Consider the following 18,707-nt stretch of genomic DNA (forward strand, 5'->3'; position numbering starts at 1 on the left):
CATCTACTCTGAAAAGAAAAACTCAAAGCCTACTTTGGAGATGTTAATTTACAAAATTAAATATCCAGTTAAATTATCACAAATAACTTATAATACTGTTGCATCAGGTTCTTCTATTTACAATAAAATGTTAAATTCCTTACCTGCTGCATCTTCAGTGTTCACGACGCCAGGCTTCTAATAATCACGTTTTCAGTAAGAGTTTCTATTACTGCTAACAAGCCATCTTGTCTTTTAATTATTTATTGAAATAAAAAGCTAATATACACTATTTACAAGGTAGGTGATAATTATTTTAAGACAGTACATTTTAATTCTGAGTCTTTACGCTCCTCAGAGCGGTTCCAATCTCCACTGGTTCTCGGAACTTAATTACAGCAAAAGTAAAGGAAAAGATGCCCGCCACCTAGTGGCAAGAAATGTGACATCCTCCCACCTTTTGATTTTACCTCGATAAGATGAGAAAATCAAAACAAAATTTATCAATAATCAAACAAAAATTCAAGTACAACTTTCACAAATATGAAAAATAACTAATGCTCTAAAATTAATACTTACAAAGAAGGATTACACATCTAAACATTTTCTGCATTACATTCATACCATATCCAGATAACATGTTCCAATTGACTACTGTTAGGACAATTAAATTTCTAAAATACTGAAAAGAAACAAAAATTAGTATAGCAATTTAAAAATATGTAACAGGTTTTACAGTTTTACGTCCATATGTAGTTTGATAGTTCATATCACTGTCACACTTATAGGCAGAGTTTTTTCTGTTCATGGTGAAGTCACTAAACAAGTTAGGTCTATCAAGTTCGAGAGGATAAATACATTTCACAGGTCTTAGGAGTTCACCCGTTGCAGTTTTCACTTTGACAACACGTACTTCGTTGTCTTTCCCAGGATATAGTTCTACAACACGACCTATTGGCCAATCTATTCTCTTCTTGTTGTCGCTGCCGACAAACACCAAGTCATTTTTGTTGATAGTCCGAGTTGATCGTTTAGATGGTTTTTGCACTAGGATAGCTAAATATTCATCACGAAATCTTTTGCGAAAATGTTCTCTTAAGTTCTGCAAGAACTTGTATCTTTTTGTCAGATTAATGGTATCCAGGTAGTCTAAGTCAGGCACTCCGACGTCGTGCACATCTTGTAGAAACATTGAAGGAGTTAGTGCCGTAAGATCATTTGGATCTTCTGAAAGGTACGTAAGGGGTCTTGAGTTGATTACTGATTCGATATCACAAAGTATAGTCAACATTTCCTCGTAAGAGATACAGGACTTTCCGAGAACATTTCTCAACATCTTCTTCACTGTTTGTACCAACCTCTCCCACCAACCGCCCCACCATGAAGCAGTTGGGGGATTAAACTTCCACTGTATTCTCATACTAGTTGAACGACATTCTATTTCTTTCCAATCTATCGATCTTAACAGATTTTCAGTTCCAACGAAATTAGTGCCATTGTCGCTGTAAATAATACCTGGACGACCTCTTCTGGCAATAAATCTCCTTAATCTCAAGATGAACGCATTTGTTGATAAACTTTCTATCAGCTCAAGATGTATCGCGCGATATACCACGCAAGTAAAGAGCAAGATCCATGCCTTTTTTCCTTTTCGTAAATAAAGAGGACCGGCTACATCGACTCCGGTCACTTCAAACACCAGAGCATCTCGAACTCGATCTTCAGGAAGAGGTGCTGGAACAGTCTCTATATTCTTTGCGCTATATCTTCTACAGCGAACACACTTCATAAGAACTTTACGTACTGTTTTTCTTCCTCTCAGGACCCAGAATTTCTGTCGAATATTGGCTAGTACGAATTGCACACCAGCGTGGGATAGTCGCAAATGGTAATCTAAAATTAACCTATGAACTAAGTCATGATTTGAGGGCAATACAATTCGACAGAGAAAATTTTCTTCTTCCTCTCTTCTAGTAATCTTGGTCTTTAACCGAATAAGGCCATCTGAGTCAAAAAAGGTACAAAGGTTGCTAACTTTAAGTTCTTTGCCAAATGCTTCTATTTGTATTATCTTGCATATTTTCTTTTCTACAGTTTCTATTTCAGGGACCGTGAGTTCTCCTGATTGTTTAGAATCTGGTCTTCTGCAGTTGTTGATAAATCTGCATATCCAAGCAGTTATTCTTAACATTTTATGGTAAGATGAATATTTCTCAAAAAAATGTTCTACCCGTTGCGTATTTAGTGCAGAAATGACTGATTTCCTTTTTTCTGAATTCACTATTTCCATGTCCGGTATTTCCCTTTTGTCTAGGCCATTCTTCCTGATTTTTCTTCAGCCAGTCGGGGCCCTCCCACCATCTAACTGCTAAAAGTTGTTTAGCGGTGCAACCTCTTGATGGGAGGTCAGCTGGAATTTTTGTTCCAGCAATATGTTTCCACGTTTTTGGATCTGTGAGTTTTCTAATCTCCCTGACTCTGTTTTCCACAAAGACAGCCCAGACATTCTCCTCCCTTTGAATCCACGTCAAAACTGTTGTAGAATCCGTCCAAAATTGCGTTTCCACATTTTGCCATTGTAAACCATTTAAAACAGAAGAGCATAGTCTGGCACCTATCGTGGCAGCTATCAATTCCAGACGAGGGATCGTAATAGATTTCACGGGAGCTACCCTAGACTTCGATGCCAACAGATGAACTTCAACTCCAGAATTCGTCACAGTTCTCAAGAAAACTGCAGCAGCATACGCATTACTACTGCATCACAGAATGTGTGAATGCTGCAGAACTTCCTATTGTCCTTGCTGGAATGTATCCAACGTAGGAGGGATATTTCTTTTAAGAGAAAAAGGCTTTTATACCAATTCACAAAATTTTGTTTTGTACTCTCGTCGACTTCAGTATCCCAAGAAATTCCTGTTTTCCATAGGTTCTGCAGCAATACTTTAGGATACAAGAGAACAGGACTCACAATACCAATAGGATCAAATATTTTGTGTGTTACAGTGAGAATTGATCAAAATCTTCTAGCCAATTCAGATTCAAAGTTAAATTATCTTTCTGAGAGTTCCATAACAGACCCAATACGGGTGAAATAGTTTCATGTTTCAAGTTATCTTCGTTATGTAACCAACCTCGAAGATTAAACTTTCCTTCATACATTATTTCTCGAGATTTTTCGATGAACTGGATCATCTCGAATTTTTTGTCAAAACTGGCAACAACGTTATCTACGTAGAAGCTACCCAAGACTTTAGCTATTATCTCCGTATCATATGAAGAATTTTTCATGTACTTTTGTAGATGGAATTCTATAACAGCTGCCAAAACGAAAGGACTACTCTTAACCCCAAATACTACTCTAGTATGACGAAATATTTTCGTTTTCCTTTCTTCCACATCATTCCACCAGAAAATCCGAAGCCAGTCTCTATCTTGAGGCCTTACAGTGATCTGTAAGAAAGCCTTTTCAATGTCTGCTATAGCAGCAAACTTGCCTTCCCGAAATCTCAACAAAAGAGATGGAATTAGTTCTATCAAATTTGGTCCACACTCCAAACACTTATTTAGAGAAGGAGACGATTGTTTCCTCGCAGACGCATCAAACACCGGTCGAATTGGTGTTGAGCTATTTTCTTTGATCACCGGTCTATGCGGTAAATAATGTCCATAGTCAACCGCAATATTTTCTTTAACTTCTTCGATCACTCGTAAGTTACACCAGTCATTAAAAACTGCATTGCATGAAGAAAATAAATTTTGAGATGGAAGTTTCTGGGTGGTAGATTGTAGACGTTTCAAAGCTAAATCCTTGTGGGTAGAGAGTGGTACATGATTCTCCGCGCACGGAAGTGCAACTTCATAACGCCCCTCTTCGTTTAGTGATACAGAATTCTCGAACTGCAATTTTGCTTGCAAATCCCTTTCCTCTCTAGCCTTCTTTGTAACTGGATCTGTTATTCCGATAACATCAAGCCTCTACAGTTCTGACAGCGTGGCATCAGAAATATGTAAAGATAACGAAAGCGTGGAAAAGGAATTTTCTATTTCATAATTGTCAGTGTTCGCTTTTCCCATGTTGTGTAATTTGAAGAAAAAGGCTAGAGGGCGCTGTTGCTCGCTTAGTTGTAAGAGAATAAAGTTTGTTCATGTTGAAGGCGGCGGCCTAAGAATACGCTCTGTATATAGTAATTAAAATATTGTTTAAAATGTAAAAGTGTTAAAATTAGTAAACCCACTGAACCACCATCATCTGATTTGGAGATGCACAAAATTATTAGACCCCATGACTGTCCACCCAAGTCTTTTACTTACAGCAACTAATCTTCCCCAAGGAAGAACTTCGATTTTACCTGTAAATAAATTTGCAGCAACATCTGCCCCTAACAACAAATGAATCTCTTGGGGGTTCTCCTGAAATAATCTGCAATTTTCAAAAACATCACTGACGTAAATTCCTCTTCTTCTAAGTTCCCTAATCTAGTGTATATTTTTGATTTTAGGGACCGAAGAACATATTTTTCTTTCATCCAATACATTGATTTCGCAATTATACCGTTTATCTACGCTACCCAATTTTATTCTATAACGTTTATGTTTTTCCGAAACTTCTATGCCACCGAAAAGTCCGTGGGTTACACTTTGTTCACCTAAGCTTCTTAATTGTAACCTTTCTGCTGCATACTTGCTTATGTATGAGTTTTGACTTCCGGTGTCAATTATCGCTCGAACAAATTGATTATTCCCTCTTCCATATATGCGAACAATTAAAGTTTGCAAATATACTTCTGAACATCCTGCTTGATTTGAAAGTACTTTATTTTCTATCTGTTCGTCTTTTTTAATTTCCGAAACCTCGACAGAAGGATTTTGTTTATTACACATAATAGTTGCATGTTGTTTTTTACAAATAGAACAAGTTACTTTTTGCTGTTGCGAAACCGTTGACCTCGTGCGTTCACGGGATGAAAGTTCTGCGTGTAAAAATGACATTAAATCTTTTATGTTATAATCGGTGCCAACATTTTGTGTTCTATGAAATTCAAGCGTTAATTCTGAAGGCAATAACTTCAAAATCATCGGACACAGCAAAGCGCTGTAAGATTCCGATACAACATCTAACGCTTCGAGACATCTAATCTGCGTTTGTACTTTATCATACAAGTTACGAATTCCCATTTTTTAATGATTCAATATTCAGCAAATTATTCATGTGCGCATTAATAAGAATGTCTCTCCTTCCAAAACGGTCGTGTAAGATTTGAATTGCTGAATCATAATGTTTCGGCGATAACGGAAGTCCTTGAACGCAACTAGCAGCTGTTCCTCCTAAATATGCTTTCAGGTAATTAAATTTGTCTACTTTTTGCTGTTGCGAAACCGTTGACCTCGTGCGTGTTCAATGATTCGTTATTATGTATTGCGGACTCAAAACTATTCCAAAAAGTAAGCCATTGACTACTGTTCCCATAAAATACGGGAATCGAAAGTTTTGGTAATTTAACATTAGGTGTGTCTTTTATATTTTGCTGAGTGTTCGGTGCATTTAAGTCATGATTAAGTTCCTTAATCCGTTTCTTAAGCCTGAATTTGCATAACGTTATCTTCTCGCGATATTGTTCTGTAATTTCGAATTAATTTCGAATTCATCTACACTCAGAATTGGTTCAACATCTACATCGGCATTAGACAGTATTTCGGTTTTAGCATTAAGCTGTTCTAACAATTCTTCGAGCTCATTAATACTACCTTCAGATTTATTTAATTCACTTTCGATTTTCTTAAATAGTTTTGTAACGGCAGTTCTTAAGATACTTCTTTTCTTTTTTAATTTATCTACTTCTGCCATTATCTTTCTTAGATTCAAACACTTACACAAAAAATATACGTCTCATGAAAAACAAATATTTAACTCTTACTTAGAAAACAAAATTATTCTTCTGCTGAATACTTCAAGAACAAGTATTAAAATCTTCAATTTTAATATTCAGCTTTTGAATTCACTTTATTAGAACTTTTCAAAAAACCTGGCGTCCCTGTTCGGGCGCCATAAAAATGTTGCATCAGGTTCTTCTATTTACAATAAAATGTTAAATTCCTTACCTGCTGCATCTTCAGTGTTCACGACGCCAGGCTTCTAATAATCATGTTTTCAGTAAGAGTTTCTATTACTGCTAACAAGCCATCTTGTCTTTTAATTATTTATTGAAATAAAAAGCTAATATACACTATTTACAAGGTAGGTGATAATTATTTTAAGACAGTACATTTTAGTTCTGAGTCTTTACGCTCCTCAGAGCGGTTCCAATCTCCACTGGTTCTCGGAACTTAATTACAGCAAAAGTAAAGGAAGAGATGCCCGCCACCTAGTTGCAAGAATGTGACAAATACCACAAATGTCGTCTTTACGTTTTTAACGGTATTTATAAAAGTTATTGGAATTTCAAGTTTAACTAGGTAATAAATATTTTAATTTTTATATTAAGAACTAGTATTATTATTATTATTGTATTAAGCTTATAGTTCTTAGGCTTATGCTATAAATATCTTTTCGCAATTCTGAAAACTTCCCATTTGGAACATCACGTACTGAAATTTCCCAGTCATTCCATTTAAAATAGTGTAAACTATTTCTCAGAATCTGACTTATCTGAAGCACTGAATGAACGAAAAGCTATTTGAGATAGGATCATATTTTGATTGGAATTTGATCAAATTCTAAATAACTTGGAACAATTTGTGCATGAATTCACTGGTAATAATTTAGTGCTTTAAGACAGAACTCTGATTGATCGAATTCCGGGTTTATGAACCTTAGCACAGAAAAGATGCAAAACATTGATTGCGCAAATCCTTTCACTTGTTGAAAGAAAAACACGTCCCTTCGGAATAAAAGAAAAACAACCTTTGTAGAAAGGACTCAATCATTGTTCCTAGACGTTTTTACTTGGGGACTTAGTCAAACAAATCAGAGATTATCTACCAGCTATTGTACTAGGCAATTTTTGCCGTCGACTCAGACAAGGTCATAATTATTTTCAAAAATGTTTCAGGGATTCCGTTTTCCAAGAATATCAGGTGCATGTATATATTTGCTGATAACAAAGAAAGAACAACCAATAAACATTTTTGACAAAAACGATTAAAACGTAATATTGGAAGTCATCCATTTACAAATGTTTCATTTTACAGTTTTTCAAGTTTACGGTGCTGCAAATGTTTGATTTTCTGTTGGAAACTTTATGTGGACTTTAAAATATTCATAAATTCTCCAGCTACTAATAGCTGATTAAAATATAATATGTTCAGCCATATTAGGTAAGAATGATTAAATGCAAGTAAGGAATGCTACTGTTTGCTACAACCCACCGTTATTGGAAAGAGGAGACAAATTGTCCAGTGGCGTAATAGCTTCCTGAAAAGCATTTATTTTGCCCGCTAAGTCATAAACCATGAATCAGTCCTCTAGATTCTTCTACTTGTTGGCAGAAGACAGAAAACTCTCAAACGTTATCCGAACACAGTAAAAATTACTGAAAATTTCTATAAAGCAGTACAGTAAATTTTCAGGATTTGCATTTAAAATTTAATCTGAATTTCGCGCTCCGAAAATTCTTTATGCCCTTTCAACTGTTTTTCAATTTCAGCGAAATAAATGATAAATTACAAGATATATTCAAAACGTTATATAAAATAAACTCTCCATTAGTAGGCTAATGTTTATTCAAAACATTCAGACTGTTCGAAAGACTAGGTGTAAATCTGAATTAATATTCGATTTATAATGCTTTCAGTTATAAATTTTCAAGAGGATCTACAAGAATTAAATAGTCTTATAAAATTAAACATATTAATACAAATAAAACATACTTATAGCGCATGTTTTTCTTTTTGCATTCCATATATTTCAAAATTCAGTTTGGCAATTTTAACTAGCTCGTATAAATTCTTCTCATTATATGGGCTTCATCATATTTGAGTGATTATTTCAGAATTAAGAATTCGTAACGTTTGGTCTCACACAGAACTACCATCTCCTTTTCTAAATGTCGGCTACTTATTGAACAAACAAAAACATTATAATCCACTTAACAGTATATGAATATATATATATTATATATATACCCACTTTATGTTACTCGACTCAGCTCAGATTTTTTTTAATTTTTATATGTTGGTATATTGTGCATTTTTTGCTTTAAAAATGTTTGAATTATGTTTTTCTTATCATCCGGTTAAGGTTTTTATGCCTTTAGTTAATCTGCATGCAATAGTTGTAGAATCATGAACAATTTAAAAGTTGTTTAAGTGTGGCTAAGCCTAATTTTTAACCACAACAGCCATACTTTTTTATATTTGAAACTTGGCAGAATAGTGAATTTATTCTTTCTTCACCTTGAGTGACATTTTGCCGAGTGAACCAAAAGGAAACTTTTAGTTTTGTGCACCGAAAAATCTTCTTCTTATCCGCTGACCGAAATGTTTGTTTTTGCTTAGAAACTGTAATTTTATATGTAAAAATTGTTTTGTTAATTGTTTTAACTGCATTTGATGTTTTATGTTTTTCTATATCTTTCAATTTTTAATAAAAATATTTTGAGATTTTATGTATTTTTGCCTTGCTGCCAAGCGAGAACTGAATTAATTGATTGAGAAATATATCTGTAATGAAATTATAGGAAATAAGCTTAACTTGAATGCAGGAAAACCTGCGTATAATTTCATATCCCGTACAAGAAAGTCATGTGGTGTACACATCAGTTTTCTTTTGAGAAAAAAATAATATTAAAACAAGAAATAAAATATTTTCATGACAACTTTAAAATGCGATGCCTGAAGAGGATGAATGTATACAAGTATAAAAGCAATTAAAATAACAAAGCATAGAATACGTACATATCTAAAATATCATTAAAAGACTCAGATAAGATTATAAAAACTAGTCTTTCTTAAATAAAGAAAGAAGTTATCTCTAGTCAGTTTTCAAATTACTTGGTTAAGACTTGCATCACATTTATTCAACTATTTGAAACCAAATTTGTTAAAATATAGACAAGTCATTAAAATATTTACCGATAGAACATCATTATACAAAGAACAAACAGGTGCACTCTCAGCTTTTAAGAGATACACTTACGGGTAATTCGAATGTGACCGATTCAGGAGTGTGCTAGAACTTCCTCCTTTCGGTTCCCGTTTGCCTCAAAGTATTCCACCACAGGTTTTATTCGTTTCAGCTTGTTACTCGCCATTCCGCAGTCGCTGCCATTTTCTCAGGATTTTCTAATTTATAACCCTACAGATATTACAAAAAAGGAAAGGATCCACTAGACGTTCTACAGCCAAATTTGCTGTGATGAGTGCAAGCTTATTGTCTTCTATCCCCACATATCCCAGAACCCAGCAGTAAAGACTCTTCTACCTATGGCTCTTTAAGTGTAAATCTAATTTTAAACCTTCTACTATTACAGGATTTTGTGTGTCCAAATACGCTTCCATAGCTTTTAATGTACTATAAGAGTCAGCGTAAATTGTAATTTTTCCGGCATAAGTTAGATATATCTAAAACGTCATTAGGCACAGCAATTAGTTTCGATGTAAAAAAACTGTGCAGGTTTCTTGCAGTCGTTTGCCCTTCCTATAGTCATCAATTGCGAATCATGTGCCAACATAATTGGCTCCTTTCGATTCATCTGTATATATTAAGATGATAAATACTGTATTTATTCCTACGCTGCAGAAAAATTTGCCTGTAGATGATCTCGTTAGTACTTTTTGTTGATGTGGGAAAACATCAAGAAGCTGCATTTGTGCATTCTTCCAAGAAGGGATTTCAAAGTGATTTACAGGTTGAAAATTCAGGCCAGGTAAGCCATATTCATGAGTCAGTGACATGGATTCTCGTGGAAAAATAAGGCACACAATATGGATGAACCGCAAAGAATTATCAAGGATAAAGTTTCGACCAGAGTGATCAGGTGACTCTATTAAAATAGTACCGAAAATACAAATGCTCACGCCTAAATTGGAGCGACGGTTTGAAATAATCAAAATACAGACTCTGCGCAGGAGACGTTCTGACTCTTCCAAAGCTTGATGATGAATAGAATCTAATTGCAATAAATTGAAGATCGTGCTTATCTATATAATCCACCGAGCCATAAGCTAGGTTTGAACGGATGAGTGCTCGGTTAGTGCGAAACACTGTGGAGCTATCTGCACCCCATGATGTAATCACAAGAACGTTTAAGAGTTTAAGAACTTTGGAGCATATCTTCCTTAAATACAGAACAAGCGGAATAAATGTAAGTTTTCTATAAAAAGGTACGCCCAAAAATTTCACACAACTTTACTTCAGAAATGACTGAAATCTGTGATCCTTGAAAGTGAATCTCTGGCTCAGTGTAAATATTCTTTCTGCGGCAGAAGTGTACACAGACTGTCCTTTTATTAGAAAAAACAAATCCATGCCTATCTGGCCATTTATGAATCCTGTTAGGTGCGATCTGCAGCTGTCTTTCGATATGCCTCATATCCGCACCTTGGTAACTCATTTGAAGGTCAAACGCAGTTGGAGGAAGAAGTTCTTTTAGAGCTAAATTTATTTTTAGACTGAATGAAGTCACACTTGGGGCACAGCCCTGAGGCTCATTCTCTTCTTGAAAAATGTTACCTGAGAACATAGAACCAAATTTTTCCTGGAAAATCCTAGCCCAAAACAATTTGTGTAAATACCTTAAATTACCATGCAAGCCACTCTCATATATGTCACGAAAAATTCCATATCTCCAGGCCTTATCATATGCCGTTTTCTAGGCCTTATCATAGAGCCGCTTATTGTCAACAGTCTCTCTACCTTTTTCGGAAATCACTTTGATATGGAGAGATTATGCTGTTTTCCTGAATAGTAGACCAGAAAGCGGATTACCCTTTTCTCAAGAAATTTGCAAAAGCAGCTTCTAAGTACGATGAGCATATTAGCTGGAGAGATATTTCGGGTCTTTTCCTGGCTTAATTACGTGAATGACAACAGCTTTCTTCCAGACACTGGGAAAATTCTAAAAAGATGTCTGCTTCAGGGGAGGAAAAGAGGGCATTTTCTAGAGCTGCACAGGAAACATAATTTTATGGAAACTCATACTGCTGTAGACTTTTTAACTGTAACTGAAACTCTCGCTGTACTTTAATCACGAATCGAACAACGAACTGTACGCAAGCACGGATAGTTGCTGCTGCTGACAATGTGAGTTGCGCTCGTGTAAAATGAGAAATTAGTGATACTATTTGTTATTAACTGTTGAACCTGCACAATTTCTTTGTGTATACCCTGTATTTTAGAAATAATTTACTTCATTAATCATTAAAAATTGTTTCATTGCAGAACAAATTATTCAACAATATGGCAATAGCTCTTTTAGTTGCTTTAATTTCTGACTAATAAAGATAAAGTCATCGAATTTTCTATTTCGGTTAACTTAGTCACACATTTGGATGCAATGCAGCTGTAATAACATGATTGCAGCTAAAAAGGAGATTTCTTTTGAAAACCTTGTTTTTTTCCTACCTATACTAGATATTTCCATAAATCATATTCGAAATTCTAAGACTACCCATAGTCTTCTTCAGTATTCTGCACCGTGCTTCCCAATAAACTTGCCAAGCAAATCTCTTAAAATTAGTGCAACACAAATGATATTTTTAAATGTTTTTATAGCGAAGTATAAAAAATAAGTGCGCTGTAAGTGAAAATATTTCTTGCTTCAGAAGTTTTAAATTGAAAATTACACGTTGTCCGGGTGAAAGGCGAATTTTGTTCTGTTCTAGAGCTTTAAATAAATGCAATCGAGAGACTAACTGGCTTTTCGATGAGAAAGTTTTACTTATAATTAAATAAAAATTATTAAATTACTTCATTTAGCAAAGTATCTAAATACATAGAGAAATTAAATGTTACCATTAAATTTAAAGTGAACAGTACACCGCTGAGCCTTTTTATAACGAATTTGATTCAAACGCATACAGATATAAAGCAATCGAGCAGGTTAACGTTGCTTGTCCAAGAGCTTTCCATTCACAGAATTGTCGCCTTTATTTCCGAAGAGACTCGAATGCTAGTTGAAAACCCATTACCGCTTGTAAATAATATTAATAAATATTTACCTTCCTTCTGATTTTTCAGCTATAAAGAATTAGACACTACTTTGAAATCATTTCTTGGACAGTTCTTTAAATTGGACACACAAAACATATTTTTTTAAATTATGGCTCACGCATGTTGGGTGCTTTGAATTAAAATTTAAAACGCATAGAATATTTTTCTTTCTTTCTCGCATTCTCTCTGTTTCTCTCATTTTTTAAAGAATTTTCCAGAGATTTTTCCTGCTGTGTTGCAACAGGATACATACCTTCTACTCTTATGTACTCACTGAAATGAATTTATCTTCAATTGGAAATGAGTGTAATGAGTTACTTACTGTACTCAGTTTAGCTTCTATAAAAATCTAATTTTGCTACTCTCATTGTGCTAAAGTATGAACTTCATGAGCCGTAGGTATCAATTTTTTAACTATTCTATTCTCAGACATGTAGGAATAAACGATTATGACCCTGAAAATATCACAGAAATGTTCGCTGTGAAGTTATCAACCCAGTTTGTTATTCTTAATAATATCTGCAAGGTCATCAAGCAAAACAGCTGAGCAAATGGAAGTTACTCTGAGCAAATGGGGCGGATTCATAATTAGTTAAAAACATAAAATCGAGAATGAAACATTGGGAGGCTACTGAGAACAGGAGGGAGAATATACTTTTGACTTGCTTTAGAAGTGGTCACTCTAAAGTTCTGCATAGTCGTCTGTTAAATCCTGAGAATGAATCTAATGTGCTCTTAGAATGAGTGCTCAAGTTGTAATGAAGGATTATCTGTGTGTCACATTTTAGTGGATTGACCATTGTTTGAAAGGCTTCCTCTGAAGCGTCGTCTGAATGATTGTCACGTGACTCAAGATAATTTAATTTGATAAAAGGTCTTTTTTAATGTATTAAGTATTTAAAAGGAAATTTTATTTTATCATTCGATTTGATATGAATTTCATGCAGTTCAGTAGCTTTAATTTATTTCGCAAATGTTTCATCAGCATGTTCATCATGATGTTTTAATTCACTCGAGTTTACCTAGTTTCATACTTAATTACTTCCGCAATTTAATGATGTTTTGGCGTAACATCGGTACGTAGGGACAGAATAAGGGACACTTTTCCCCAAACGAATTATAAAATTGGTTTAAAATGGATTCAGAAGATATTTTTTCGTACCGTTTGTACATACGTACGTATGTATCTCGCATAATTCAAAAACGAGGAGCCTCAGAACGTTTCAATTTTGCATATAGAACTGCTATAATGTGTAGTTGTGCACGTGCCTTTTTGGTTGCAATCGGCCGCAATTAAAGTATATATTTAATGTTTTCAGTTACTCCAACACATCGTGGGCGAATGGTGAGGCTATTCCCTTACACGTTCTGGCAGATGGTTGACGAAGCTGCAATGATTGAAGCACGGAGAAAACTGAAGACTCAGGACTTTTCACTTTTAGCAGCAAGCATATCTTTATTTTAATTTAGAGCAGATGACTTTTTCCAGATGAAGTTAATCAAATAACTTATTCAGTAATGGAACTATTAGATACTACTGACTTTAAACTTTAATACGTCATAACGTTCTAACAAAGAAAGAGGAGCATAGCGGAAGCGTTAGCAGAACGAAGGCGAGAAGGCATCTGTATAGAACTTATGACGCAGCATAGATATGAAAGGTTAGAGTAGAAAAAAAGGACAGAGTAGCTTCTAGAAAAATGAAGAAAAACTTATGACGCAGTCTTTATATGAGGAGGTTATGTAATAGGTGCGAATGTTCTAGAAGGTACTGGTTTAGGGAAAGATCCTGAATTGAAGAAAATTATTTAAAGGTTGCTGGTTCGCAAAGAGCAAAGCCATCGTATTTTTTTTGATATCTTACATCTTCCCCCCCCCGCCAAAAGGAGAGGCCGGGGTGAGAAAAGCATTAGTACAGGATAAAGCAAGAGTATGAGAAAAGACATGAAAACATCCTGGACATAGCGTACGACCTTTAACTATGACCTATCATAGTTCATGACTTTCTCATATAAAATTTTGACTTTATAGCACATGAAATTTTGAACATAGAAACTATGAGTTATAAATAAATATATAATATATGACTAATTTTAAAACTTTAACATAATAAATATGGAATACTGATAAATAAATAAGTTATAATTACAAAAGTCCTCAATTTTGTTAAAAATGTCCATTTTGTTTTTTGAAAGTCCTTTTCATAAAAAGAGTTCGAATAGAATGAAAATATCTGGTAAAATCTCTAAATGCCAGATAGTCCACAAATATGATGCATGTTGATAGTTCCCAAATATGATGCATTTTTCCGCTGAATATGTTTTCATAATAGAAGCTTTGATTAGAAAATATTTTAACTTTTTCTTCCTTCAGAGAAAATTTAGAAAAGAAATAGATTATACAATTTATGAATAATTTATTATGTGCATTTTTTCCTCTCATCGTAGGCAATTAAAGATTGACATATTTTACACTTCAATACAAAATATTATAATTTTTCAAAAAAACAATTCAATAGAAACAATACAATTATACACTAGAACATGAACACTTTGACTGTAAAACTACGGCATGTCCTCGCCAACAGATCAGCGTGATTACTTGCTGATGGTGGGGGGGGGGTGCTAGGTACAAATATCGAAAAACCTCCGTTGCCTAATACAAGGTAACTGTTTTTTGGCATTGTACATTACCTCAAAGTGGTTTTAGAAAAATAAAATATCATATAAAATCAAACTTATAAGACAGATAACTTGTATAATCAAGTTAAAGTCTTTTTTATAATTTTGTAAATTAGAAACAAATATTATCCTACAATAAGAAGAAAAGTTTTGCTACAAAATAATTCAAATTATATGAAAAATATAAAAGGTCAAGATTGGGAGAATAATTTGTCATAGTCGGAAAAATAACTTGTCATAATTAGGGTTTAAGTCTAAATCAGGTATTAAAAGTCATAATCAGAAAGATTTTTAATAGAGAATTTTGAAAAAATAAATTTTAATTTTTAACAGAGATAGGAATTCTACTATTTCTGACAGTTAACTTAAACTCACTTGCTGGATTAAAAGGTCTTAATCTAGTTGAATGAACAATTTCTGATTTCTTTTTAGTTAAAGGATTAGGTTTATCAATTTCATAAGTAACTTCAGAATATTGTTTTAAAATTTTATAAGGTCCTAAGAATGGAGGAGATAATTTACGTGTATTAGGGTATTGAAATTCTTCATACATTACTAAATCACCAATTTTAAAATTACTAGGTTTAAAATAAATAGCATACCTTTCTTTATTTACATTATGATAATCATCAGATCTCTTTTGAGCTATTTTTCTGGCTTCTTCTATTGATGGATACAATTCTTGATTTTGAAATAAGGAATCATAAGGTAATTTTCCATACATTAAATATGATGGAGAGAATTTTGTTACAGAATGAGGGTTATTATTATACTCTTCAGTTACTTGGGGTAATAATTTTGTCCATGCTATATTACCTTGATAAGAATTTAGTTTACATTTTAATCTAGTTATAATAGTTTGATTAACACGTTCAATTTTACCATTAGTTTGGGGTCTATTTGCAGTAGTTAGCAATTGTTTTACATTATGATTCCTTAGAAAGTGCTTAAATTTTGAAGATGTAAAAGCAGCGTTCCTGTCACTTAAAATCTTTTTAGGGACCTGAATTTGGAAAATTTGTTTTAAGCAATTTATATAAGTATCTGTAGTTACACTTTTAGAAGCAAAAGTCCAGATATATCTAGTTGCATGATCAATAATTATGTGAATATACTTTTTAGTAGAATTATAATAATTTAAACCACCTACACATCAATAGATAATATTTCAAAAGGTTCACTAACTGATGGTAAATTTTGCATTAAACCAAATTTTTTTTGTTTACTTTTCTTATTAAACTGACATACTTCACAATGTTTACAATAATTTCTAACATCTTGAAAAATTCCTGGCCAATAATACTGTGGAGATAACAAATTTAGCATAGATGATACACCAATATGACCAAATTGTATAAGGGCCTTTTCAAGTAATTTCGTACGTAGAGACATGGGTATCACAATTTTGTACAATCCCTGTTTTTTGATAGTTAAGACATCATTCATTTTCCTATACTTAGTATTACAAACATTATCTAAATTTTAATATTCTTTTATTTCTTCTAATGATAATAAACTTTTAACGGTGAAACGTTAATTTGCGATCCCGTATCAATAATACTGGGAATTTTTTCCTGTCCAATTCGGACATTCACTTTAAAGTAATATCATTTTTTAACTTCTCTTTTAGGAACCGTGTTATAATTAATAGCAGGTAATTGTGGATATCGAATTGGCCTATACGCATACTGTTGAGGTCGGTATTGCACTTGATAATTAAAAGGTCTCACACTACGAAAACATTGATAAGGAGTGGCTTGCACTGGTCTGGGATAATAGCACCTCGGAACAGTTTGCCTTGGAGCAACAAATTGGTAATTACTATTTCTTAGACCATCCAACGGCATCTGAACTGGAAACAGTTTCCTAGCAAGAGTAATCCAGTCTTTCGGTGTGTCTATTTTTTGAACTGTTAACAGCATTCTTTGAGACTCAGGAAGTCCTTCCGTAAGTGCTTCCACCATTATGGAAACTGTTAGTTTCAAGCTGGCTCCTAATTTCAACTTATTACGAAAATAAACATCAATATAATTAAATTTATCGTATTTTAAAGACACAAAATCACTAAAAGTAACAGATTCCGATGTTGTGAAGTATGTCTCGAAAATATCCTTTATGTTGTTCCAGTCTTTATCTAAACAATCACGTAAATAGAGGGCTAAAGCCTCTCCTCTAATACACTCTGAGAAAACAAATTTCTTTTCCTTTTCTGGAATGTTCTTTGCGGCACATTTCTTTTCAAACAATAGAAGATATTTGTCTATTGGAAAATTCGTACTTGTGCCGTCAAAAATAGGGAACTGAAATTTCACTGTATCCACAATAGCTACGCATTCTTGCTTATCAGTTGACATTTTTGCCGTTTTTTTAGCGTGTTAGCATTCCAATCACCAAATCTTGAATTTAAGAGTTCGCATACACATCAATTTGAACACTAAAATCAATCACTTTAGAAGCACTCGATAAAACGCGTAACTTTGGAGTCAAGGGAAAGCACTTAAGAATCGCCGGAAAAGAAGCAAAAGCATCAGACGATCATATACTGTCCTTGACCCACTGTTGAATTTAGAAGCGCGTTATAAATAAATCCAGGAGCTTTTTTCCCACGTAGAGGATAAATTCTGCCGGCTAATTAATAACTGTAATGTTTTCAGTTATTCCAACACATCGTGGGCGAATGGTGAGGCTATTCCATTACACGTTCTGGCAGATGGTTGACGAAGCTGTGATGATTGAAGCACGGAGAAAAATGACGACTCAGGACTTTTCACTTTTAACAGCAAGCATATCTTTATTTTAATTTAGAGCAGATGACTTTTTCCAGATGAAGTTAATCAAATAACTTATTCAGTAATGGAACTATTAGATACGACTGACTTTAAACTTTAATACGTCATAACGTTCTAACAAAGAAAGAGGAGCATAGCGGAAGCGTTAGCAGAACGAAGGCATCTGTGTAGGATCTTGGATCTTGGATCATATCTTTACTGCTGGCTTTAGCTACTAGGAGCTCTTACCAGTATATTATCATTTTACCATAGGCCATAAAGTTAAAAATTTAAGAGGTGTATTTAAAATACACCGCGCCCGAAGGCGAGATCAATAAATGAGAGAAATCATAAAATAAGTTTTGCTAAATTGCATATCATGGCATAGCATGGGTGATTATATACGTAAATGGTGGCGAGAAGCGAAATGAAAGTCTAAGCTTCTGCGTGAGTCAAGAAGAGCAGAAACACGTCTGTGTAGGATGACTTATGACACAGCATATATATGAAAGGTTATGTAACAGAGTAGCTTCTAGAAAAATGTAGAAAAACTTATGACGCAGCATTTATATGAGGAGGGTATATAATAGGTGCGAATGTTCTAGAAGGTACTGGTTTAGGGTAAGATCCTGAATTGCAGAAAATTATTTAAAGGTTGCTGGTTCGCAAAGAGCAAAGCCATCGTATTTTTTTTTTTTTGATATCTTACATATATATATATATATTGTAAGGATCTGAAGTTTTACTAACGTTTATTTTATTTTAAAACTTTACTATATTTTCCACTTCCGACCAGAATTAAATGCGTTAACTTGTTTATGCAAATTGTACTTGCTAACCCCCAAGTATTTAAGTTGTGGCTTTTTGCCAAGAGTTAGATAGAGAGGAAAAGTGAGCCGCCTTGACACTGCATTCCACACGACTTTTCAATCAGCTGCTGTCTGCCTTTATGGCCAGAGGTTTACTCCTCTCTTCATTTAAAACGTATTGTACTTTCGGTAGTTCGCGTACTACATGCGTAAGAATTTAAAAGGCCAGTCTTTGCGTTAGGCCATTGTGTTAAACTAGTTTAAAGTTAGCTCTTAGTTTTAGTTAGCTAGTAGTTTTTATATTTTTACGTTCAGACCA

This window comes from Stegodyphus dumicola, chromosome 4 (genome assembly GCF_044657685.1).
Source record: "Stegodyphus dumicola isolate Sdum_Otavi_A_Nest chromosome 4, ASM4465768v1".
NCBI classification, from domain to species: Eukaryota; Metazoa; Arthropoda; class Arachnida; order Araneae; family Eresidae; genus Stegodyphus; species Stegodyphus dumicola.